General features: G+C 43.8%; 1 protein-coding gene across 1 annotated transcript in view; it reads left to right on the top strand.

Annotated features, from left to right (window-relative positions):
* UMODL1 (uromodulin like 1) overlaps positions 1-3,297 on the top strand; it is a 61,029-nt gene extending 57,732 nt beyond the window's left edge. Inside the window, exon 21 of the mRNA XM_073359875.2 lies at positions 565-3,297. The gene's annotated coding sequence lies outside the window, so the exon portion shown is untranslated. The remainder of the gene's footprint in view (positions 1-564) is intronic.
* The last annotated feature ends 21,346 nt before the right edge of the window (positions 3,298-24,643 follow it).

Here is a 24,643-nt window from a genome sequence, read left to right as displayed (position 1 = left end):
AGACATTTTAATCCGGCCCTCGAGCTCCAGCTGGGAAGCAGGGTCTGGGGCTTGCCCCGCTCCGGTGCTCCAGCTGGGGAGTGGGGTCCTTTGGTTGCCTCCCTGTGATTGGATTAAGGTGCAGGCTTGGGGGAAGGAAACAGGGTGACAGTGTGAAAAATCAGGATGGGGGTGGGGGGTAATAGGCACCTATATAAGACAAAGGCACGAATATTGAGACTACCCCTATAAAATTGGGATATCTGGTCACCCTAGCAGGAAAGGGGGTGTGGCCTGAGATTCTCTGTGTGCCATATTCTGTTGCTGAGCTCCATCAATTATAGGGCTTGATTCTCATTTACACCAAGGCCTCTGGCAAGTGTAACAAGGCCTTGGTGTAAATGTGATTCAGACTCATAATATGTATATATAAATAGCCTAGTATACTCTAAGCAGTACACTGTCTAATAGCTCCCTTCTGGAAGCTAAGACAACTAAACAGTTCTTTGCCACTTACATATTAACTTTTTCTGAAGACTACTGATCCCACCTCTCCAGCATGATTTCTCTGTTCTTGTCTTCTAGCTGGAACTCGTCTCAACACACAGATAGCAATGGTTTTTCTTCGCACATCATTTTGCTCCCATTATCTCTCATATCTCTCATGATCTGTTGCAACATTGAATCCCCAAAGTTAACAATCTCTACAAAATATGATTATATTCCTCCTGATCTCTTTTTTGCTGTCTGTTACTCACCAGAGCAGTCTAATTACAACACAAAAACTATATGGTAGAGCTGCATTTTAAGTGGCTGTGATCTTCTACATGTAGTACAATTGCAGGATATTTGATTGGGTACTCCATTGTATGAGGCAGCAGTTCAGTTCTCAGCTGGATAAACTGGGACCCAAGGCCAAGAAACAGCATACCGCTCCTCTTATTCCCATTTCACAGCAAGTGTACCACTATTTTCTCTCTTCAAAATATTTATGAATAGAACTTCTCCTTTTCTCTCCCAGCTCAGTTGTTCCAGTTCCAGCTATGTCCAAGATTCTCCTGCTTAAAAATCTCTCTCAGCCACTTGCAGTTCAGCTCCTCCATTTTTGTTTTCATGGTCAATTAGGAAATATCCTTTTAAACATTTTGATCACTGTATTTTCTTCTGTTGTTGTTATCTCATGCTCTCCTGCATTGGGTTGATTTCTTTCCTGCTGCACTGAAACCCCCTATTTTCTAAGGTGGAGAAGGAAACTTAAAAAAGAAAGGCTTAGATCATCCCCGTGTAAGGAAAAATAAGCACTGGGCCAAGAAATGTGATGAGTTTGATAAACTGTATAATCAATTGCTTGACCACATTTTGGTTTGTTATGAAATATACTCAAGAGACCAAATAGCCAAAGTAAGTCAGGTTATTAATGTCATACAGGAAAAAGATTCTATAAGATGTCAGGCTCTGAAGAGCAGTTCTGTGCATTCACCTTACACAGAAGGTGTACTCTGTGAAGGTACATTCCTACTTGTTTACCAGTAAAAGATACTATGTACATCACCTGAAACTGGATTCAATTAACCTTGCTTGTTTCTGATACCCTGGTGTATGCCTCTATTTTTTTTCTTTCTGAACCCATGCATTCCAGGTTATGATTCACTCTCACCTTTGTTCTGGGTACATGCATTCCAGGTACTAAGGGGCATGAGGACATCTCATAAATCTGTGTTAGGACGAATAGGTTTGTTGCTATGAGGAAACAATATATGTCCTGATACTGACAGTTTTCCTATCTAGTTAGCCAAAGCTTACTGCAGCTAATGTAAAGTGTTATGGAATCCTTAGCATAAGTGAACAGGATTAGGTACAAGCCTGTTTGGGATATATAACTGCTATGTTCATCCTTAATAATATGTGTACTTAAATGCTTGGAACATAGATGGTGGGTAGTATTATCAACATCATATATATGTATGCTAGTCAGCGTATAGTAATCATCAAGTTTCAAGTTGCAGGTTCCTGCTACCCATCTTGTGGAAAGCATGATGATTTCCTGCAAAGTGCTGGCAAACACCTTGGCCTTCCAAACCCCAGGAGACCTAAGAATAGTGGGGAAATGAGCGGGATCTTGGGTCACCTGTAGAAGGCTAGGGCATTTGTGCAGAGGTACAATATGTCTCTCAAATGCTTTAGTCCAATCCCTTCTCCATGGCAAGTGGCTTCTTCAGGAGCCATCATGACATGATCTTCCCTCAACGGCCTCAATCCCTGACCTTACAGATGTTTCCACAACATGGAGAGAGATGCAGCATAATAACTTGTAACTAATAATGATGGTAACTTTGCATTTGGATTGTTTAAGAAATGTTACTTGTGGAGTGATTTTAGTTAACGGTACCTGTGTCACACGTTTGCTTTGATCGATTATGGTGGACATAGTCACAATGAATCCAATGAATTCTGAATCCAATGTTTGCTCCATGCAGAGATTACAGGGTGAGGTTCTATGACCTGTGTTATGCCAGATGCCAGACTAGATGATCATAATGCTCCCATTCTGGTTCTAAAATCTAAGGATCACTTGAAGTAAATTATCTCTGCTTTTGACCCAAGATGTCTTACAAAGCATGCAAATCTCCTTTGTATCATCATTCCATAAATCATGAGTGAATTGTAGAGAGACAAGGTGGTTGAGGTAATATCTTTAATTGGACCTCTGTCTATTGGTGAGAGAGACATGCTTTCAAGCCACACTGAGCTGTTCCTCAGGTCTAGGAAAGGAACTCCCAGCCTCACAGCAAAATGCAAGGTGGAACAGATTGTTTCCCATATATAGTTAGCACCTACTGTAGCACCTACAGTAATTCAATTACTGAATTGTCGTCTGTGGATCAGTTTCAACAGCAAGTTAGATCCTAGTTTAAAACACTGCCTTGGCTGATGATGGGGCAGTGAAGATGCAATGTTTTGCAATCTTAGTTTGATGAACGTACCACTAACTTTTCATCTTATAGAAGTTTCTTTATTCTTAGTAAATTTGCTCTGAGCATCACACTGTATTTGCCTTGGGCACATAGTGAAAGAGGAAACTATTTTAATATAAATATTTTTTAAAGTTTGTAGTATTCGCATCCTAAACTGCTCTCAAATTTCAGGGCCAGAGCGTCAGCTTTTGACTTCAGTGGAGCTATGCTGATTTACAGCTGTGGAGGATCTAGCCCACAGTTTTTAATGAAATGGGATAACTTGCATTTGATATTTAGCATGCTGAATGGAAACTATTGTTGTGAACAGACACAAATCAGATATTATGTAGCCTGTTTTGATGACTTAATAAATGCAAGGGCTAAGCTTATTTCTGGTTTTTTTTAATGTAATGACTTGGTCACAAATTAAGAATTGCAGAATGTCCTGAAGCAGTGTGTTGAGTGAATGTGGCAATGTAAGTTGTATGCAGTCTACCTGCAGTCGTGTAGGTCCCAGGGTATCAGGGACACAGGGTGGGTGAGGTAATATCTTTTTATTGAACCAACTTCTTCCTGACTGTTTCTGAACAGCTGCTCAAACATCAGTTTAATGAGTATCAAGCCAAAATATGTGACTTGTGATATAATGCAAATACGTATTGCAATTGCAAATTATTACATGCCCAGACTTCTGAAGGGGGTATATCTTCAATACTATATGAGAGAGGCACAAAACCTTTGTTTTATGTGTTAGGATTTTCACAGAGTCAAAGACAGTGAGGTAGAGTTGTGACGCATCCTGGGGGTACCCAGGGTTGTGAGGCACTTCATTACCACCTGCCCTGAGTGTGAGGAAAGCTTGTCTATGACTGCCAGGGGTCAGTTTCCCAATGCCACCAGCCACGGGCAACGCAAGCCCTCCCTACTAGGCCTCTGCAGGCGCCGCTCTCTCTTTACAGGTAGCAACAGGCACGCTCCAACCTTGAACCTTCTCAGCTTCTCTCTCGAGTGTCCAGCTCCAGGTCCACTGGACACTCACAGGATTCACAGATGTTCTGCTCCCAGAGAAGCAGTACAGCCCAGCTTACTAGTTTCACCTCAATCACTGCTCTGCTTACCACACAGCACTTATACTTCAATTCACTATGGACGTATGTAAGTGTATTTAACAAAGAATAGAGATTCAAGCAGTAGCAAGTATAAGTATTGGAAACAAATGGTTACATATAAAATAAAGTCATAACATGTATTCTAGAACCTAGACTTATTTAACTAGGCACTTTCATGTCTTATAGGGCAAAGCTCACCCAAAGTCTTCACAGCCGGGCCCGGCTGTGATCCCTCCTACATGAGATGAAACATTTTGCCCACTTGTATCCTAGGTAAAGGATCCTGGGTGTCTCTTTTGCTACCCCAGGTATAGCAAAACAATCCTTTGATCTTTGTTCATAAACTGGACACCCTCCTGCTGATTGCTCCTTCCTGTGGATTTTGCCATCTCTTGTAGATTTCACAGTCTTGATTAGCTTGTGGCTCAGTAGTCAAATAGACCCCCATTGTGAAGTGGACAATACACACACTGACCAGACAGCGAGATAAGTGTCTGTTACCCTCTGCCTGTACCTCCTCATTACCTGGCTCCGCTCCAAAGGTTTTGAGAATGTAATATTCAGTATAGATCTATAACTCCTTAAATATTACCCATAAATAAATTTTGCAATGATCATAACAAGCAGTGGGCTACTGACTCTCAGTAGAGACCCCACATATCACTCTTTGTAGAACTAATGTGCCTCAGGATATCCCTATAAAGCCCCATGCATCCACTCTGCCAGGTTGGATCAAGTGGGTCACAAGTGGATTGTCTACTGACAAGCAGATTCAATAATACCCTTGCACTGTGGTCTGGCAGTAGGTGCTTCGCTGAATGTGTGGATCAACCAATGGTATGGCAGAGTGGAAATATGTCTCATCTTCCTCCACTCTCTTGCCAACCGACCGAGTCCTGAGGGCAGGTGGAGTTTTTGAGGCAGAAGTTACAGCAAGTTCCCAAAATCATCCATGCTGAGATTTGCAAGGCGAGAAGCCTCAAAAGTCTCTGCAGGCTTTTTTATAGATTCTTTTCAACCAGCTAAAGGGGTTCACTTTGCCCTACTCTTCTTTATTAGTAGACTGGATATGATAGAGACACGGGCAGCTCCTTGTCCATCAGTCCATCTCCTATCAAGTCATCACTGGGTTTCTCTCACCTATGTGTAATTATTTTAATACACCCGCTGAAAAAGCTGTAGGGCCAGATAGTTTTCCCTGCTGCTCTGTAAAAGGCTCATCCAAAGACTATTGAAATCAGTGTCACTCTGCTTTGGTGTCACTGGATCAGGCCCTGAGTGTCCAAGGGCAGGGAAAGGCATAAGGACCCTCCCACCTCCTTTCCATTCCTGCACAACAGTGGGGCCCAACAGCATCCCCTGCACTGCTGGGAGGTCATGACTTCTACAGTCTCTTTGCACAACACTTTTTAATCTTCACTAAATTTCAATTGTTAGTATTTGATCTCTTGTCAATGCATTCTTCTTCTTCTTCTTCTTCTTCAATCTCCCTCTTGTGCTATGGCACATATGACTATTTGGTTGGGAAATTAAGTAGGGTGTTACAGTAGGTTCCTGCACTGCCCTTTTGTCTTTGTCAACTTAAATCCAGGTGTTACCCAGTGATGCAGTGAAATTGATGGTCTCATCTTAGATCCCTATGGTCAATTATCCACTTCACTGCCATACAAGTCAGAACTAATATCAGTTTCTGTTCAAGAACAGCTCCTGCCAAAAAGCAGAGCTGCTAGCTGCCTCTTTGATGCAGTTTGGATTTTGTCCACCTTTTTTTTCCTGTTAGTAGGGCATTCTATGAGGCCTATTAGAACTATGGCAGAAACCCATATAGAAATAACACTGAGGAGTTTTGATTTGACATCTTAAATTTTGTCCTAGGAAAATATTTGAGTCAGCTGTATGTATGTCTAAATAGTCCATTTTTATTGGAAATGATGGACATAGCAAGTTTTGATGTACAATCAGTGTGCCATTTTGCATATGCACATTAATAGTGTATTCTAAGGACAAGAAGTTATTGCCAACCTTGTGGGCATAGAGAATAGTTGAAATAATAAAAAACAGACCTGTCAATGAAAATATGAGATTTGAGCTGTTTTTTAAATGTCTGTCTGGAAAATTCCCTTCTTTGCTGGGAAGGAAAACAAAGTAGAGAGACCCAAAAAGTTTTACTGTAATTGATCTTAAAACATTAAACAAAGGATGCAAAATACATTCTCGTCACAAGCTTAGAGTAAAAGAGCCACCTAATGGTTGGTTTGGTCGTACAGACAATTGTATTATGCAGGGGATCTGTCTGTGAGGGCTGTACTCAGCCATAAAACCAAATCGCACACTCAACGAAGAGGAACAGCACTTACCAACCCTTCTCCTTTATAGACACTCTTCTTCTACTTCCTCTTTTGTCATGATCCTAACAGGACCTCCTCATTCCTCCTCTCTGTGCTCATGCTCTCAGTAGGTCTCCGTGGCCAACTTCCAACTTCCCTCTGGCTGTCATATGTTTCATATCAGGACTTATCAGGTTGCCGTGTTGTGCAAAGTGGCCAGTCTATTGAAAACATCGGGGCTTTCCCATCTGATGCACCCTTTAGTTCCTTGCCCATCCAACAGAAAGCTGAGTGTCTCAGAAATCTGGGTGCTTTTCACGTAAATGCCTTCTCAGTCATAACTTCTAGTGATGGTAAAAGTCACATGGCATTATTTCTGCGCCCTGATTGGATGACTGAATCTTTAAAACAGGAGGATAATGAATGACAAGGAGCCAATAATACACTTGTAGTATGAATTTTCAAACTAATAATTTGTGCTAAAATTCCTGAAAACTTTGGGATTTGAAACAAGCAATCATCTGAATATATGCAAGTAACGAATGATGTGAACCCACAAATAGCAGCAGGACAAAATGTTGGCTCATTTATTCACACATATTTGTAAATCTGTTCTTCATTATTCAATCAGCTCCACTGTGAAATGAGTTAGTGATGTCACTCTAGTTCCTAAAGCCTGATCCTATCAGGTGCTAAGCACCTTAAACTCCTATGGAGTCAGTGGGAGTGGAACGTAATTAGAACCTTTTAGGTTCACGTGCCTAGTGAACAGATCAACCTATCTCGGAAAGCACCTTCTGGCTCCCTTACTAGAAGTCTCAGCAGAAAGGCAATGAATTAGACAGGAATGGAGACTGACTTACCCTCTTAGCCCTGGTCTACACTAGGACTTTAGGTCGAATTTAGCAGCGTTAAATCGATGTAAACCTGCACCCGTCCACACAATGAAGCCCTTTATTTCGACTTAAAGGGCTCTTAAAATCGATTTCCTTACTCCACCCCTGACAAGTGGATTAGCGCTTAAATCGACGTTGCCGGCTTGAATTTGGGGTACTGTGGACACAATTCGATGGTATTGGCCTCCGGGAGCTATCCCAAAGTGCTCCATTGTGACCGCTCTGGACAGCACTCTCAACTCAGATGCACTGGCCAGGTAGACAGGAAAAGAACCGCGAACTTTTAAATCTCATTTCCTGTTTGGCCAGCGTGGCAAGCTGCAGGTGACTATGCAGAGCTCATCAGCACAGGTGACCATGATGGAGTCCCAGAATCGCAAAAGAGCTCCAGCATGGATCGAACGGGAGGTACGGGATCTGATCGCTGTTTGGGGAGAGGAATCCGTGCTATCAAAACTCCATTCCAGTTTTCGAAATGCCAAAACCTTTGTCAAAATCTCCCAGGGCATGAAGGACAGAGGCCATAACAGGGACCCGAAGCAGTGCCGCATGAAACTGAAGGAGCTGAGGCAAGCCTACCAGAAAACCAGAGAGGCGAACGGCCGCTCCGGGTCAGAGCCCCAAACATGCCGCTTCTATGATGAGCTGCATGCCATTTTAGGGGGTTCAGCCACCACTACCCCAGCCGTGTTGTTTGACTCCTTCAATGGAGATGGAGGCAATACGGAAGCAGGTTTTGGGGACAAAGAAGATGATGATGATGATGAGGTTGTAGATAGCTCACAGCAAGCAAGCGGAGAAACCGGTTTTCCTGACAGCCAGGAACTGTTTCTCACCCTGGACCTGGAGCCAGTACCCCCCGAACCCACCCAAGGCTGCGTCCTGCACCCAGCAGGCGGAGAAGGGACCTCTGGTGAGTGTACCTTTTAAAATACTATACATGGTTTAAAAGCAAGCATGTGAAAGGACTACTTTGCCCTGGCATTCGCGGTTCTCCTAGATGTACTCCTAAAGCCTTTGCAAAAGGTTTCTGGGGAGGGCAGCCTTATTGTGTCCTTCATGGTAGGACACTTTACCACTTCAGGCCAGTAACACGTACTCGGGAATCATTGTAGAACAAAGCATTGCACTGTATGTTTGCTGGCATTCAAACAACATCCGTTCTTTATCTCTCTGTGTTATCCTCAGGAGAGTGAGATATAATTCATGGTCACCTGGTTGAAATAGAGTGCTTTTCTTCAGGGGACACTCAGAGGAGCCCATTCCTGCTGGGCTGTTTGCCTGTGGCTAAACAGAAATGTTCCCCGCTGTTAGCCACAGGGAGGGGGGAGGGTTGAGGGGGTAGCCACGCGGTGGGGGGAGGCAAAATGCGACCTTGTAACGAAAGCACATATGCTATGTATGTAATGTTAACAGCAAGGATTACCCTGAAAGAGTGTAGCCACTGTTTTATAAAATGTGTCTTTTTAAATACCGCTGTCCCTTTTTTTTTTCTCCACCAGCTGCATGTGTTTCAATGATCACAGGATCTTCTCCTTCCCAGAGGCTAGTGAAGCTTAGAAAGAAAAAAAAACGCACTCGCGATGAAATGTTCTCCGAGCTCATGCTGTCCTCCCACACTGACAGAGCACAGACGAATGCGTGGAGGCAAATAATGTCAGAGTGCAGGAAAGCACAAAATGACCGGGAGGAGAGGTGGCAGGCTGAAGAGAGTAAGTGGCGGGCTGAAGAGAGTAAGTGGCGGGCTGAAGAGAGGGCTGAAGCTCAAATGTGGCGGCAGCGTGATGAGAGGAGGCAGGATTCAATGCTGAGGCTGCTGGCGGACCAAACCAGTATGCTCCAGTGTATGGTTGAGCTGCAGCAAAGGCAGCTGGAGCACAGACTGCCACTGCAGCCCCTGAGTAACCAACTGCCCTCCTCCCCAAGTTCCATAGCCTCCACACCCAGACGCCCAAGAACACGGTGGGGGGGCCTCCGGCCAACCAGCCACCCCACCACAGAGGATTGCCCAAAAAAAAGAAGGCTGTCATTCAATAAATTTTAAAGTTGTAAACTTTTAAAGTGCTGTGCTTAAAGTGCTGTGTGGCATTTTCCTTCCCTCCTCCACCACCCCTCCTGGGCTACCTTGGTAGTCATCCCCCTATTTGTGTGATGAATGAATAAAGAATGCATGAATGTGAAGCAACAATGACTTTATTGCCTCTGCAAGCAGTGATTGACGGGAGGAGGGGCGGGTGGTTAGCTTACAGGGAAGTAGAGTGAACCAAGGGGCGGGGGGTTTCATCAAGGAGAAACAAACAGAACTTTCACACCGTAGCCTGGCCAGTCATGAAACTGGTTTTCAAAGCTTCTCTGATGCGTACCGCGCCCTCCTGTGCTCTTCTAACCGCCCTGGTGTCTGGCTGCGCGTAACCAGCAGCCAGGCGATTTGCCTCAACCTCCCACCCTGCCATAAACGTCTTCCCCTTACTCTCACAGATATTGTGGAGCACACAGCAAGCAGTAATAACAGTGGGAATATTGGTTTCGCTGAGGTCTAAGCAAGTCAGTAAACTGCACCAGCGCGCCTTTAAACGTCCAAATGCACATTCTACCACCATTCTGCACTTGCTCAGCCTGTAGTTGAACAGCTCCTGACTACTGTCCAGGCTGCCTGTGTATGGCTTCATGAGCCATGGCGTTAAGGGGTAGGCTGGGTCCCCAAGGATACATATAGGCATTTCAACATCCCCAACAGTTATTTTCTGGTCTGGGAATAAAGTCCCTTCCTGCAGCTTTTGAAACAGACCAGAGTTCCTGAAGATGTGAGCGTCATGTACCTTTCCCGGCCATCCCACGTTGATGTTGGTGAAACGTCCCTTGTGATCCACCAGAGCTTGCAGCACTATCGAAAAGTACCCCTTGCGGTTTATGTACTCGGCGGCTTGGTGCTCCCGTGCCAAGATAGGGATATGGGTTCCGTCTATGGCCCCACCACAGTTAGGGAATCCCATTGCAGCAAAGCCATCCACTATGACCTGCACATTTCCCAGGGTCACTACCCTTGATATCAGCAGATCTTTGATTGCGTGGGCTACTTGCACCACAGCAGCCCCCACAGTAGATTTGCCCACTCCAAATTGATTCCCAACTGACCGGTAGCTGTCTGGCGTTGCAAGCTTCCACAGGGCTATCGCCACTCACTTCTCAACTGTGAGGGCTGCTCTCATCTTGGTATTCATGCGCTTCAGGGCAGGGGAAAGCAAGTCACAAAGTTCCATGAAAGTGCCCTTACGCATGCGAAAGTTTCGCAGCCACTGGGAATCATCCCAGACCTGCAACACTATGCGGTCCCACCAGTCTGTGCTTGTTTCCCGAGCCCAGAATCGGCGTTCCACAGCATGAACCTGCCCCATTAGCACCATGATGCATGCATTGGCAGGGCCCATGCTTTCAGAGAAATCTGTGTCCATGTCCTGTTCACTCACGGGACCGCGCTGACGTCGCCTCCTTGCCCGGTATCGCTTTGCCAGGCTCTGGTGCTGCATATACTGCTGGATAATGCGTGTGGTGTTTAATGTGCTCCTAATCGCCAAAGTGAGCTGAGCAGCCTCCATGCTTGCCTTGGTATGGCGTCTGCAAAGAAAAAAGGCGCGGAACGATTGTCTGCCGTTGCTCTGACAAAGGGAGGGGCAACTGACGACACGGCTTACAGGGTTGGCTTCAGGGAGCTAAAACAAAGGGGGTGTCTTTACATCAAGGAGTATTTCAGGCAGGACTTCACGGAGGGTTCCAATAAGAAATGGTACACCTAAGTTATTGTTCTTATTGGAACAAGGAGGTTAGCCTGGCCTCTGATTGATACATGGCTAGATTTACCTCGCTGCACCTTCTCTGTGAGTGACTGCAGTGTGACCTAGAGGAATGAGTCCCCTAGACAGGGGAGCGGGGGGAAGCAAATGAGTACAAAACAAATCTGGTCTATTTCTTGTTTTGATCCACTCCATCTATCTTTTACATCTTTGGCTGGCAGCAGACGGTGCAGAAGGACTGTATGCCATCCACATCTCGTGGCTGCTCGGCAGAAGATGGTACAATACGACTGCTAGCAATCCTCATCTCTTGCCTGCCTGGCAGAAGATGGTACAGTACGACTGCTAGCAATCCGTATCGCCTGCCTGCTCACCATAAGACGGTTCAATAGGACTGACTGCAGGACTAAAGAGAATGACCTGGTCAAGTCACTCCAAATTTAGTCCCTGCGCCCATGTCTGTCCAGGCGCTCCCAGCCGACGTGGCCAGGAGCACCTCGGACATGACGATGACGGCTACCAGTCGTACTGTACCGTCTGCTGCCAGAAGGCAAGGGTTGCTGCTACTGTGTAGCAATGCCGTACCGCGTCTGCCAGCACCCAGGAGTCATAGGGTGACGGTTACCTGAGTGGGCTCCATGCTTGCCATGGTATGGCGTCTGCACAGGTAACTCAGGAAAAAAGGCGCGAAACGATTGTCTGCCCTTGCAGAGGGAGGGAACGGGGGCCTGACGATATGTACCCAGAACCACCCGCGACAATGTTTTAGCCCCATCAGGCATTGGGATCTCAACCCAGAATTCCAATGGGCAGCGGAGACTGCGGGAACTGTGGGATAGCTACCCACAGTGCAACGCTCCGGAAGTCGACTCTAGCCTCGGTACTGTGGAAGCACTCCGCCGAGTTAATGCACTTAATGCACTTAGAGCATTTTCTGTGAGGACACACACACTCGAATATATAAAACCGATTTCTAAAAAACCGACTTCTATAAATTTGACCTTATTCCATAGTGTAGACATACCCTTAGACTGCTGGCTTCTCAGGTACCTGGGAAGGGTAATGTGGGGAAGCTTAAACTGTGCCTGCCTGTTCAATAGATGGACATCTGTAGAGTGCACAGAGGAGCTACAGTAGCAGAGCTGTCAGTCCAGCATCTTTCATGAACATGAACTTCACTCTGAAACGTTTTCAAAACCAAAGAAAAGGAGAAACAGAGACAGAAAAAGTTTTATACAGTTAATAAAACTACTTCTCATGACCAATGCTCTGCAGGCTGCCAGCTGTGCTAATGGAAGGAAAAAGGGGTGGGAAGTAGGTAGAACATTTGGAGATGGATAAGGAAAAAATGGAGATGGGAAATGTAAATGTTCTAGAGACAGTGATAAATCCCTGGTACTTGTAATACCCACATTACTTTCTTCTTATCAGCTGATGCTCAGCAACTGTAGTGATGAAGCCAACATAAGTATTGAAGCACGTAAGGTAATTAGATGGCACTGCCTGGTAAGTGGGTTTTTAAAAATAATCGTGGTGGGTGAAGAAATCCCCTGGGTGTGTTAAGGAACTGCACATCGGGAAGCCCTGAATTGAAGTGATGCAACATAACCTGATATATTATGGAGAAAAGTAGCAGTGTGAGTACTTTTAGTAGATCACCCTGTCCTCTTTGTTTTTCTCCAAAGAAGTGCTCCTCTTCTAGATAAAATATTTCCATGGCCATGAAGTTTATCACTTCTGGAAATAACATAGGTATTGTAGGCAGGGATGCTGTCAGAATATGAATCTTTCCAATGCTGTCAGGGACCAGAGCATGAGTGGTCAGGTGCAGAGGTTAGAGACATAGACGGTTGGGCGGGAGAAGATCAAAGTGGAGTCAATAGCCGGGGCCAGAGCCATGGGTCTAGCCCTGGTCAATTGCCAGGAACTGGAGCCAATGGTCAATCTTGAGTCAATACCCAGGAACAAGCAAGGAAACAGAAACCAGAGATGAGGCAGGGTCTGTCTCAGCAGCAGGTCGGAGATCTGCCCTGTTGCACAGACAATTTGCTTGTGCTCCCTCCAGACTTAAATGGTAGGTCTGGGTCACTTGGAAGTTGTGAGAGGAGCTGCCAGTCATCTCTGCTGTGGGTGGCACTTCCCACAATGACTGATCTCACAGGATATATGGTGCACTGACCAAGGCTGCCCTGTGGTGGTGTGGAAGTGCTGCCCACCCAGAACCCTGCGTACCCAGGTTCAAGTTCCGTGCATTTCCCCACAGGCTATTGAACATTGCATAAGGCATCAACAATGCTCTACCAGCCCTGTCTATATTGTGCCAGAGATGCAGTGGTGAACATTTACCAGCAGAATGGTTTTCACCTTTCTCCTACTTACTGAGTAAGGCTTTATTAATTTACAGAGAAAAATAACCTCTCATTCATTATCCCTCTCAATCTGATCTGTCAAGGGACAGCATCAATTTAAAAATCACTTCTGTTTGATGATCTTTTTGCCTACTCTTGCTACAAGTAACACTTAAGAGTATCAGAATTGGAGGAGATGAGAAGTAAAATGAATTTTCTAATTCTGAGATTGTTTACTTGGTGCATTTGACAGCCCTGTGTATACACACAGTTTCACCATTTCCCCTGGCAGCATGGGTCTTTTGTATAACAGAATGGAAGAAAAAAACACATTGGGAAAAACAGGAAAATGTGGGGAACCCATGAAAATTGGCAGGGGAACTAAGTGGCAAGTGTAATTCTGGAAACTACTCTTAATTCATATTTGGAAATAGTCTAAGCAGAGAGAATACTCTACCAGACCAATTAATTGGCTTGAGGGAAGCTGTGCACAGAGATCAGCACAAAGCTGTCCCAATGTACCAGAGAATATGGCCCCATATCAACGGCAGTGACTTTTGAGAGCACTTCCAAACTTTAGGTAGGGCTTTACCAGAAACCCCCTCCCTATTTCTCTAAGTGTATGTGTGGGGTGTAAAACTGTTCTTTGTGACATATTAACAATACCCAGGAGAATGGACAAATTGCTAAGGAGGAATACAATGAATAACACAAGCATATAAGTACAAAATCAGAAAGGCTAAGGCAAAAAGGAGTTATGCGTAGCAAGGCACATAAAAGGTAATAAGAGATTCTTTAAATACATTAGGAGCAAGAGAAAGACTAAGGAAAGTGTAGGCCCTCTACTTGGCAGGGAAAGAGAGCCAATACCTGATGACATCAATATGACTCAGGTGTTTAATGACTATTTTGCTTCAGACTTCACTAAAATAGTTAATGGTGACCAAATACTCAATACAATTAATATTAACAACAAGGGGGAAAGAACAAGCCACAATATAGAGAGAACAAGTTAAAGAATATTTAGATAAGTTAGATGTATTCAAGTTGGCGGAGCCTGATGAAATTGATCCTAATTAGAGCTGTCAAGTGATTAAAAAAATTAATTGTGATTAAGCTGTTAAACAATAATATAATACCATGTATTTAAATATTTTTGGATGTTTTCTACATTTTCAAATATATTGATTTCAATTACAACACAGAATGCAAAGTGCACAGTGGTCACTTTATATTATTTTTATTACAAATATTTACACTGTAAAAAAACAAAATAAATAGCATTTTTCAACTCACCTAATACAAGTACTGTAGTGCATTCTCTTTATCATGAAAGTTGAACTTACAAATATAGAATTATGTACAAAAATAACTGCATTCAAAAATAAAACAATGTAAAACTTTAGCGCCTACAAGTTCACTCAGACCTACTTCTTGTTCAGCTAACTGCTCAGATAAACAAGTTTGTTTACATTTGCTGGAGCTAATGCTTCCTGCTTCTTGTTTAAAATGTCACCTGAAAGTGACAAGAGGCATTCGCATGGCACTGTTGTAGCCAGCATCACAAGATATTTATGTGCCAGATGTGCTAAAGATTCATATGTCCCTTCATGCTTCAACCACCATTCCAGAGGACATGTGTCCATGCTGATGACAGGTTCTGCTCGATAATGATCCAAAGCAGTGCAGACTGACACATGTCCATTTTCAGTGTCTGAGTCAGATGCCACCAGCAGAAGGTTGATTTTCTATTTTGGTGGTTCGGGTTCTATAGTTTCTGCATTGGAGTGTTGCTCTTTTAAGACTTCTGAAAGCATGCTCCACACCTTGTCCCTCTCAGATTTTAGAAGGCACTTCAGATTCTTAAACCTTGGGTCGAGTGCTGTAGCTGTCTTTAGAAATCTCACATTGGTACCTTCTTTGTGTTTTGTCAAATCTGCAGTGAAAGTGTTCTTAAAATGAACATGTGCTGGGTCATCAGCTGAGACTGCCATAACATGAAATATATGACAGAATGCGGGTAAAACAGAGCAGGAGACATACAATTCTACCCCAAGGAATTCAGTCACACATTTAATCACACTTTTTTTTTAACGAACATCATCAGCATGGAAGCATGTCCTCCGGAATGGTGGTCGAAGCATGAAGGGGCATATGAATGTTTAGCATATCTGGAATGTAAATACCTTGCAACGCCGGCTACAAAAGTGCCATGTGAACGCCTGTTCTCACTTTCAGGTGATATTGTAAATAAGAAGCAGGCAGCATTATCCCTCGTAAATGTAAACAAACTTGTTTGTCTTAGCAATTGGTTGAACAAAAAGTAGGACTGGGTGGAATTGTAGGCTCTAAAGTTTTACATTGTTTTGTTTTTGAGTTATGTAACAAAAAAAATAAATCTACATTTGTAAGTTGCACTTTCATGATAAAGAGATTGCACTACAGTAGTTGTATAAGGAAAATTGAAAAATACTATTTCTTTAGTTTATCATTTTTACAGTGCAAATATTTGTAATCAAAAATAATAATCTAAAGCAGGGGTGGGCAAACTATGGCCTGGGGTCCGCATCTGGCCCTCCAGATGTTTTAATCGAGCCCACGAGCTCCAGCCGGGGAGTGGGGTACGGGGCTTGTCCCACTCCGCATGGCTCCCAGAAGCAGCGGCATGTCCCCCCCTCCGGCTCCTACCCATTGGGGCAGCCAGGGGGCACCACAGGCTGCTCCCGCCCCAAGTGCTGCTCCCACTGGCCGGGAAATATGGCCAATGGGAGTTGCAGGGGCAGACAGGGCAGCACGCAGAGCCGCCTGGCCATGTCTCCGCTGCTTGAGGTAAACACCGCCCAGAGCCTTCACCCCTGACCTCCTCCCATGCCCCAACCCTCTGCCCCAGCTCTGATCCCCCTCCCGCCCTCCGAACCCCTCGGTCCCAGCCTGGATCACCCTCCTGCACCCTAAACTCATTTCTGGCCCCACCCCAGAGCCCGCACTCCCAGCTGGAGCCCTCACCCCCTCCCACACCTCAACTCCCAATTTTGTGAGCATTCTTGGCCTGCCATACAATTTCCATACCCTGATTTAGCCCTCAGGCCAAAACCTTTGCTCACCCCTGATCTAAAGTGAGCACTGTGCACTTTGTCTTCTGTGTTTTAATTAAAATCAATATATGTGAAAATGTAGAAAAACATCCAAAATATTTAATAAATTTCAATTGGTATTCTATTGTTTAACAGTGCAATTAAAACTGCAATTAATCATGATTAATTTTTTAAACCATGATTAATTTTTTTGAGTTAATTGTGTGAGTTAACTGCGATTAATTGATAGCCCTAATCCTAATATACTTAAGCAACTAGTTGAAGCAATTTCAGAACCGTTAGCAATTATTTTTGAGAACTCCTGGAGAACAGGTGAGGTTCCAGAGGACTGAAGAAGGGCAAACATAGTATCTGTTTTTAAAAAGGGGAACAAAGAGGACCTGGAGAATTATACGCCAGTCAGCCTAACTTTGATACCTGGAAAGATACTGGAACCAATTATTAAACAATCACTATGTAAGCACCTAGAAGATAATAGGATGATAAGGAACAGCCAGAATAGATTTGTCAAGAACAAATCATGCCAAGCCAATCTAATTTCCTTCTTTGACAGGGTTGTTGGTCTGGTCCTAGAGCAGCGGATCTCAACCAGGGATCCGTGGCCCCCTGGCGGGGGGGCACAAGCCCTATCAGGAGGTCCACAAGGGCCCATGGCTGAAGCCTGGAACCTCAACGTCCCCCTTTGGGCAATAGCCACAGAGCTGAAGCCCTGAGCCCTGGTGCCATGGTGGGGCAGCAGCCAGGAGCTGCAGGGTTGCAACCCCGAGCCCCGTACTAAATCCCGAGCCCTGGTGCCGCCATGGGGCAGCTATGGGGAGCCACGGGCTGAAGCACTGAGTGCCAGTGCCATGGAGGGGCTGAAGCTCTGAGCTGTAGGGCTGAAACCGCAGTGCCGTGGCCGGGCAGCAGCTGGGATCTGCGAGTCTGAAGCCCTGTGCCCCGGTGCTGCTGCAGGGCAGTTGCTGGGAACTATAGGGCTGAAGCCCCGAGCCCCGGTGCCGCTGCTGGACTGATGCCAGGAGCCGAGAGCTGAAGCCCTAAGCCCTGATGCTGCTGTGGGACTGAATCCACGGTGCTGCGGGCTGAAGCTGGGAGCTGTGGCTGAAACCCAGAGGCTGTGTGTCCCTGCAGGGCTAATGCTGAGAGCCAGGGCTGAATCTATGAGACGCAGTGACAGTGCTGAAGCTAGCCAGGGGCTGAAGCCTTGGCTTCCTGCGTGGAAGGTGGGGGCTCAGACTTCCATGTCAGCCTCTGGGGTTGGGGTCACCCAGCCTTTAGGTCAGCCTTAAGGCCTTTTGGCCCAGCTCTGGCTCTGCTCCCAGAGACTTTGCCTGCGAGGGCTCACTCCTTCGTTCTGCCCTTGGCCCAATGAGTCTGACACCAGACTTGAAAGTTAGCTAGCTCCCTTTACTGGTTGTATTTCAACAGGAGCAGGACAAGTTCCACAGCACAGGAAAAAAAATTGTAAGTGTAAACAATAAATACCAGATATGGATAATTTTTTTTTATTAGACAATCAGCTTCAAAACAACAAAATCCACAGAGTGATGATTGCAAACTTCCTTCAACAAATTCAACCACCATAATGGCTGAAGAACATCAAAGTAACATAAGTAAGAAACAAAGCTGCTAGTAACCTCATAAAATTTAGGAAATACGAAGAGAGCTAGTTGAATTTTGGTTTTATTTGTTCTGGAAGTGGAGATATATCTCAACTGCAGTGTGTAATTTGTGCACAAGTATTGTCCAATGAATGTTTGAAACCCTCCAAATTACCGAGGCATTTAATTACAAAACATGACATCTATAAGGATAAGCACTGTTCATTTTTTGAGCAAAAGGCCAAGAAACTGCTTGGCACTAAAGCAGTAATGAAACCCACAACTACTGCAGATAAAACATTTTAAAGGTCATCCTACACAGTGGCACAGAAAATTGCTAAAACAAAAAAATCACATATGATAGCTGAGATTTTGATAATGCCATGTGTTATTGAAATAACAAAGGAAGTGTTTGGAAAGAAGGCCAGGGTACTGACAAAAATACTGACATCAAATGACACTGTCAAACGACAGATCATTTCTATGTCAGAAAACATAGTTTCTCAGTGTATTGATTGGCTGCATGACAATGATTTTGCTATATAGCTAGGTGAATACACAGACATTTCAAAAATATCCTGTTTACTTGCCTATGTTTGGTCTGTGTGGAATAAGGAAATAAAGGAAGACTTTTTGTTTTGTAAAGAGCTCAAGACAACAACAAAGTCAGATGACATTTTCAAACTGTTAGATGATTTTATGATTTCAGCAGAAATCAGCTGGACTAATTGCATTGGGGTCTCCACTCATGGAGCCGCAGCAATGACCGAAAAGCATTCTGGTGTTGTGCAAAAAATAAAAGCCATTGCACCTCACGCTATTTGGACACACTGCTTTTTACATGGAGAAGCACTTGCTGCAAAAGATATTGAACCAGATCTTCACAGTGTTCTGAATACTGTGGTATCACTTGTTAATTTTATTAAATCCAGAGCAACAAACTCCAGGTGTTTTGCTGCACTTTGTGAGGAAGTGGGTGCATAGCACCATTCATTGCTCATGCTTACAGAGGTGAGATGCGTGTCTCGAGGCAGAATGCTTGCCCATACATTTAATATCAAGGAAGAGTTATGTAATTTCTTAGTTGAAAAGAAAACTGAATTTGCCAAAGTGCTGAAAGATGATGTGTGGCTGGCAAAACTGGGTTACCTTGCCAACATATTCAGTGAAATGAATAAAATGAATAAAACTATGCAAGGTGGGAACACTAATTTTATTGCCCAGCGTGAAAGAATTGAGACATTAAAAAGAAAACTACAACTCTGGAAAGTTCGTGTCTGTGGGGGGACTACTGATATGTTTGAGCTCTTACATTCTTTCATTCAGGAACGAAACATTGATTTGGACGTAATTAAACCTCAGCTAGGAGTGCATCTGTCTGGTCTGCTTAACAAATTTAAGGCTTATTTTCCCAAATTCACAACAGAACAAACTGCTACACCCATGTGGACTACAAAACCCTTCAGTGAGAACATTGAAGCTAAACTTCCCTCCGATGTTCTATCAAAATTGTTAGAAGAATTGAGTTTTGAGAATTGAGATAATAGAATCATTGAGATTTCGTCAGCCGGGTCCCTCAGAACCATGTTCAAAGAAACGCCACTGGAGACATTTTGGTGTGAGTGTTCCGATGAATACATCACTGCTTCTTCTGCAGCACTGAAAGTTTTGATCCCCTTTAATATCACTGTCAAGTTTCCTTCCCCACTCTGAACTCTAGGGTACAGGTGTGGGGACCTGCATGAAAGACCCCCTAAGCTTATTTTTACCAGCTTAGGTTAAAAACTTCCCCAAGGTACAAACTTTGCCTTGTCCTTGAACCCGATGCTGCCACCACCAAGCGTGTTAAACAAAGAACAGGGAAAGAGCCCACTTGGAGACGTCTTCCCTCAAAATATCCCCCCAAGCCCTTCACCCCCTTTCCTGGGGAAGGCTTGATAAAAATCCTCACCAATTTGTACAGGTGAACACAGACCCAAACCTTTGGATCTTAAGAACAATGAAAAATCAATCAGCTTCTTAAAAGAAGAATTTTAATTAAAGAAAAGGTAAAAGAATCACCTCTGTAAAATCAGAATGATAAATACCTTACAGCGTAATCAGATTCAAAACATAGAGAATCCCTCTAGGCAAAACCTTAAGTTACAAAAAGACACAAAAACAGGAATATACATTCCATCCAGCATAGATTATTTTACCAGCCATTAAACAAAAGGAAATCTAACGCATTTCTAGCTAGATTACTTACTAACAGTTATAAGGCTGCATTCCTGATCTGTTCCCGGCAAAAGCATCACACAGACAGACAGACCCTTTGTTTTTCCCTCCCTCCAGCTTTGAAAGTATCTTGTCTCCTCATTGGTCATTTTGGTCAGGTGCGAGTGAGGTTATCTTAGCTTCTTAACCCTTTACAGGTGAAAGGGTTTTGCCTCTGGCCAGAACCTCAGAAAGGAAAAGATTGAGAACCCCTGTCCTAGAGGATGGGAGAAAGCAGTAGGCATGTTATATCTTGATTTTAGTAAGGGCTTTTGACACAGTTTCATGTGACATTCTCATAAGCAAATTAGGGAAATGTGGTGTAGATGAAAATACTAGAAGGTGGGTGCACAGCTGGTTGACAGACCGTACTCAAAGATTAGGTATCAGTGGCTAGCTGTCAAACTGGGAGGGCTTATGTAGTGAGGTCCCACAGGAGTCAGTCCTGGGTCTGGTGACGTTCAAAATTTTCATTAATGACTTAGATAATGAAGTGCAGAGCATGCTTATAAAATTGGCAGATGACACCAAACTCAGAGGAGTTGCAAGCACTTTGGAGGAGAGGATTAGAATTCAAAACAACCTTGACAAATTAGAGAATTGGTCTGAATTGAACAAGGTGAAAGGAAATAAAGATCAGTCCAAAATACTTCACTGTAGAAAGGAAAAATCAGACGCACAACTACAAAATGGGGAATAACTGATTAGGTGGTACTGCTGAAAAGGATCTGGGGAATATGGTGGATCATAAATTGAATATGAGTCAACAATGTGATGCAGTAGTGAAAAAGGATAAAATTCTGGGGTATATTAACAGTACTGTTGTATGTAAGAAAACAGAGGTAATTGTCCTGCTCTACTTGGCACTGGTGATGGCTCAGCAGGAGTACAGTGTCCACTTCTGAGCATTACTCTTTAGGAAAAATGTGACAAATTGGAGAGAGTGTAGTGGAGAGCAACAAAAATAATAAAAGCTTCAGAAAACCTGGACTATCAGGAAAGGTTGAAAAAAACCTGGGCATGTTTAGTCTTGGGAAAAGAAGAATGAGGGGGAACCACATAATAGTTTTCAAATATGTTAAAGGCTGCTATAAAAAGATGGTGACCAATTGTTCTCTGAAGGTAGGACAAGGAGTAATGGGCTTAATCTGCTGCAAGGGAGACTTAGGATAGATACTAGGCAAAACCTTCTAACTACAAGGGTACTTAACCTCTGGAATAAATTGCCAAGGGAGACTGTGGAATCCCCATCACCGGCGATTTTTAAGAACAAGTTGGACAAACACCTGTCAGGGATGGTCTAGGTTTACGTGGTCCTGCCACCGCCCAGGGGGCTGCACTTGATGACTTCTCAATTTCCCTTCCCTTCCTACATTTCTATGATTCTATGAATATGCAGGCATCTTATGATGTTATTGGCGGCATGGGTTCCTCATGACTTACATTCAGCATGCTTAAACTCCAGCCCCACCGTGGGAGTGATTAATCTCTTATGCTCCAGAGGGCTTTGATCTGAAATACCAACGGCAAACAATGCTTCCTTTTATTATGTACATTGGACACCTGGCATTTTCAAAGAATGAAGGTAGCACTGTCGCTCAAAATTTTCTATTTGTACATGTGACTAGAAGAATCTTGTATTTCTTCTAATGCCAGCCTTAAGAGAATCGTTGCTGTGCATTATATATGAGTGGCCTTCTTATGCTTGTAGCTGAGAGATTTAATTGTGTATTTAATAGTGTTTGCTTGAAAGCAAAACAATAAACAGACATTTTCTATTGAGCCTACTTAACAGACCCTATAGAAATGCTTGTTTGAATTGGAATTTGGGGTTTAGTTAACCGGACTTTCCGTTTTGCAAAATAGAACATGTGTGACATAAAAAACCCTTCACCTTTGGCAGCAAGGCAAAAGCTGTGACTGTAAGGTAAAAGCTGGAGGGCCTGATGCCATCAGCTACAGCAGCAGTTTTGTGGATCTGCCAACCAAATTCTATTCCAGTGGCTTCTGCAAAATCATTTTAATGACAGGAAAACACTGAGAGTTCTTGTATAGTTTATATTGACTCAGGTCTCAGGACTGTGCCTACACCTGATTGATACTAAAAATACAGTATCTCTAGTCAAAGTGTCATATTGCTTGATAAAAATATATTCAAACCATACATGCTAAATACACTAAGGTATACCCTGTTCTCTAATGGTAAATAAAATACAGTGCTCTCAGTGCTGACAATTTTACTATTACTAATTTAGGTAACTGAGGGGAAATGATTCTCTTTGAGAGATTTGAATGTTTAACTTCTCATTCTGGCAGCTCTTGGAGCACATTTATTGCTGCATAACTTTTATCATATTCTTCCCTATCACAAATGTATATTCTAAATGTGCTGATTTAGTGGTCAAAAGGGTTTGCGGATGAACACTCTAGAAATCAATCACGGGCTGTGTTCAATCTGTGATATAATGGTTGTATGCAAAACACAGAAACAGCCCTTTCCCAGGAGTGTCTTCCTTTGTAACTGCCTAGTCCTTCTTAATTCTTCCCAGGGCAGGTTTGCCCTCTTGTGGGAACTTTTCTCCCAGCATGTCTTTGTGGGCCCGGCCCTTTAGATTGACAGCTGTCATCATAATGTGATATTTGCAACTGATTGCTGCATCTTCCAGCCAATAAATACTCAGCTTCCTCTATGGTTTTCTCTTTCTTATCGCGATGAGAAAGGCACATTCTCACACAACTGATAGTTAGTTCCCTATCTAGGGCTACCTTTAATCCTCATTCTGGCTGACCAACCCAGAATAGGTTCCTTTGTCTTTTCATTATCTGAAATTATAATGACTGTTGTAACTCTAAATACTAGTTACACACATATTTTTTTACTGGCATACCATAGTGCCAATAGATAGATAAACTGAAAGCCAGTTTCACAATTCTGGCCATTATCTTATGAAAATGTCATATACCACAGTGTGTATGTATCACAGATCATATGACTCCTCTCCTGAGCCTACTGCTGCTGCGGAGTCATTTTTATTATCCTCAAGACGTTAGATGCCAAATAAAGACTCAGCCATGTAGCCTTAACTCACTCAAGAAACTCTTGCTTCACTGCCATCAATGGCACTATTTGCATGTGTAATGGTTAGCAGGATAGGGCCTTGAAACAGAAATGAATGCAGCATTTTGTAGCAAATGCCGTGTGTTCTGTTAAAGTTAAAGTCTGTCTCATACCAATTTTTTTGGCTGCTGTATGCCGCGTAAGCTGTGCCATGTCACCACTAGCTTGAAGTCTGCTATAGCCAAAAAGCAGGTGTGTGTGTGTGTTATACTGTAGCCCCTTCAACATGTCACAAAGTGCTGCAACCCTGTCTCAGGAAGCTGCCAAGAGTGTTCCTGAAATAACGGGTGTAGAAAAAATGGATTTCAATTAAACGATCTAGAGACAGAGGAATTTAAATAATTGTTTGTTGTTCCCCTTTTTGGCTGACCCACATCACGTCGTGGAGCAAGAAACCTGAAACGCAGGAGGCACACAGATCAGGAATGAGGCCCATTTCAGAGCCTGGAGGAGGACAGACTTCGAGTAAATCATTTCCCAGAGATAGTCAAGTTGTCTGTGCAAAGAGCCAGCTTGATGGCCCTGGCGCAGGAAATCCATTATCTGCAGAACAAGCGCCGCATGTATGATGGCAGTGTAAGCTCACAACTGTCCTGCAGATGTGCCTGAATCAAGTAGGAGGGAATAGCTCTGTGGGTAAGAGCTTCGCTCAGTCTCTATTCCCATGTAGTCGTAGGTCTTTCTCATGTGTCTTCCAGTAACGGTGCCAATGACAGGGATGATTTTGTGACATGGAAGACGGGCTGAAGGGAACTGGACTGAGACCTTGCATAAGCCAAATTTTTTTTTTTTTTCAGTTCTGGGTGTCATTGGAAAGTGTGGTCTATTCTAGGCTGGTGTTATTGTTTCCCAGTCGTTGTTATTCATTCAGGTTCTGAAAGCACAGCGGTCATCTCTTTCTTCCTCACTGGGACTTACCTTTTTATACACGTGCACTCAGAGCAATGCCATACCAAGCCCCCTTTCATGTCGATGCAAGGGCTATAAGGAGTAAAAATAAGCAAAGAAGGACATCTCTCAGTGAGCAGATCAAAATCATGTTGCGGAAAGGGACATTTTTCACGTCTGAGGCAGCATGTTGCCGGCACAAACAATGATATCTTTAGGGCTCAGTTTGTAATTGGCTAGAGGATACAATAAATACAGCGTGTGGCATCAGCAGTGAG

The sequence above is a fragment of the Lepidochelys kempii genome, chromosome 1 (assembly GCF_965140285.1).
Source record: "Lepidochelys kempii isolate rLepKem1 chromosome 1, rLepKem1.hap1, whole genome shotgun sequence".
In the NCBI taxonomy this organism is placed as follows: domain Eukaryota; kingdom Metazoa; phylum Chordata; order Testudines; family Cheloniidae; genus Lepidochelys; species Lepidochelys kempii.
The sequence above is the reverse complement of the archived record's forward strand: the minus strand, read 5'-3'. Positions and strand labels throughout refer to the sequence as shown.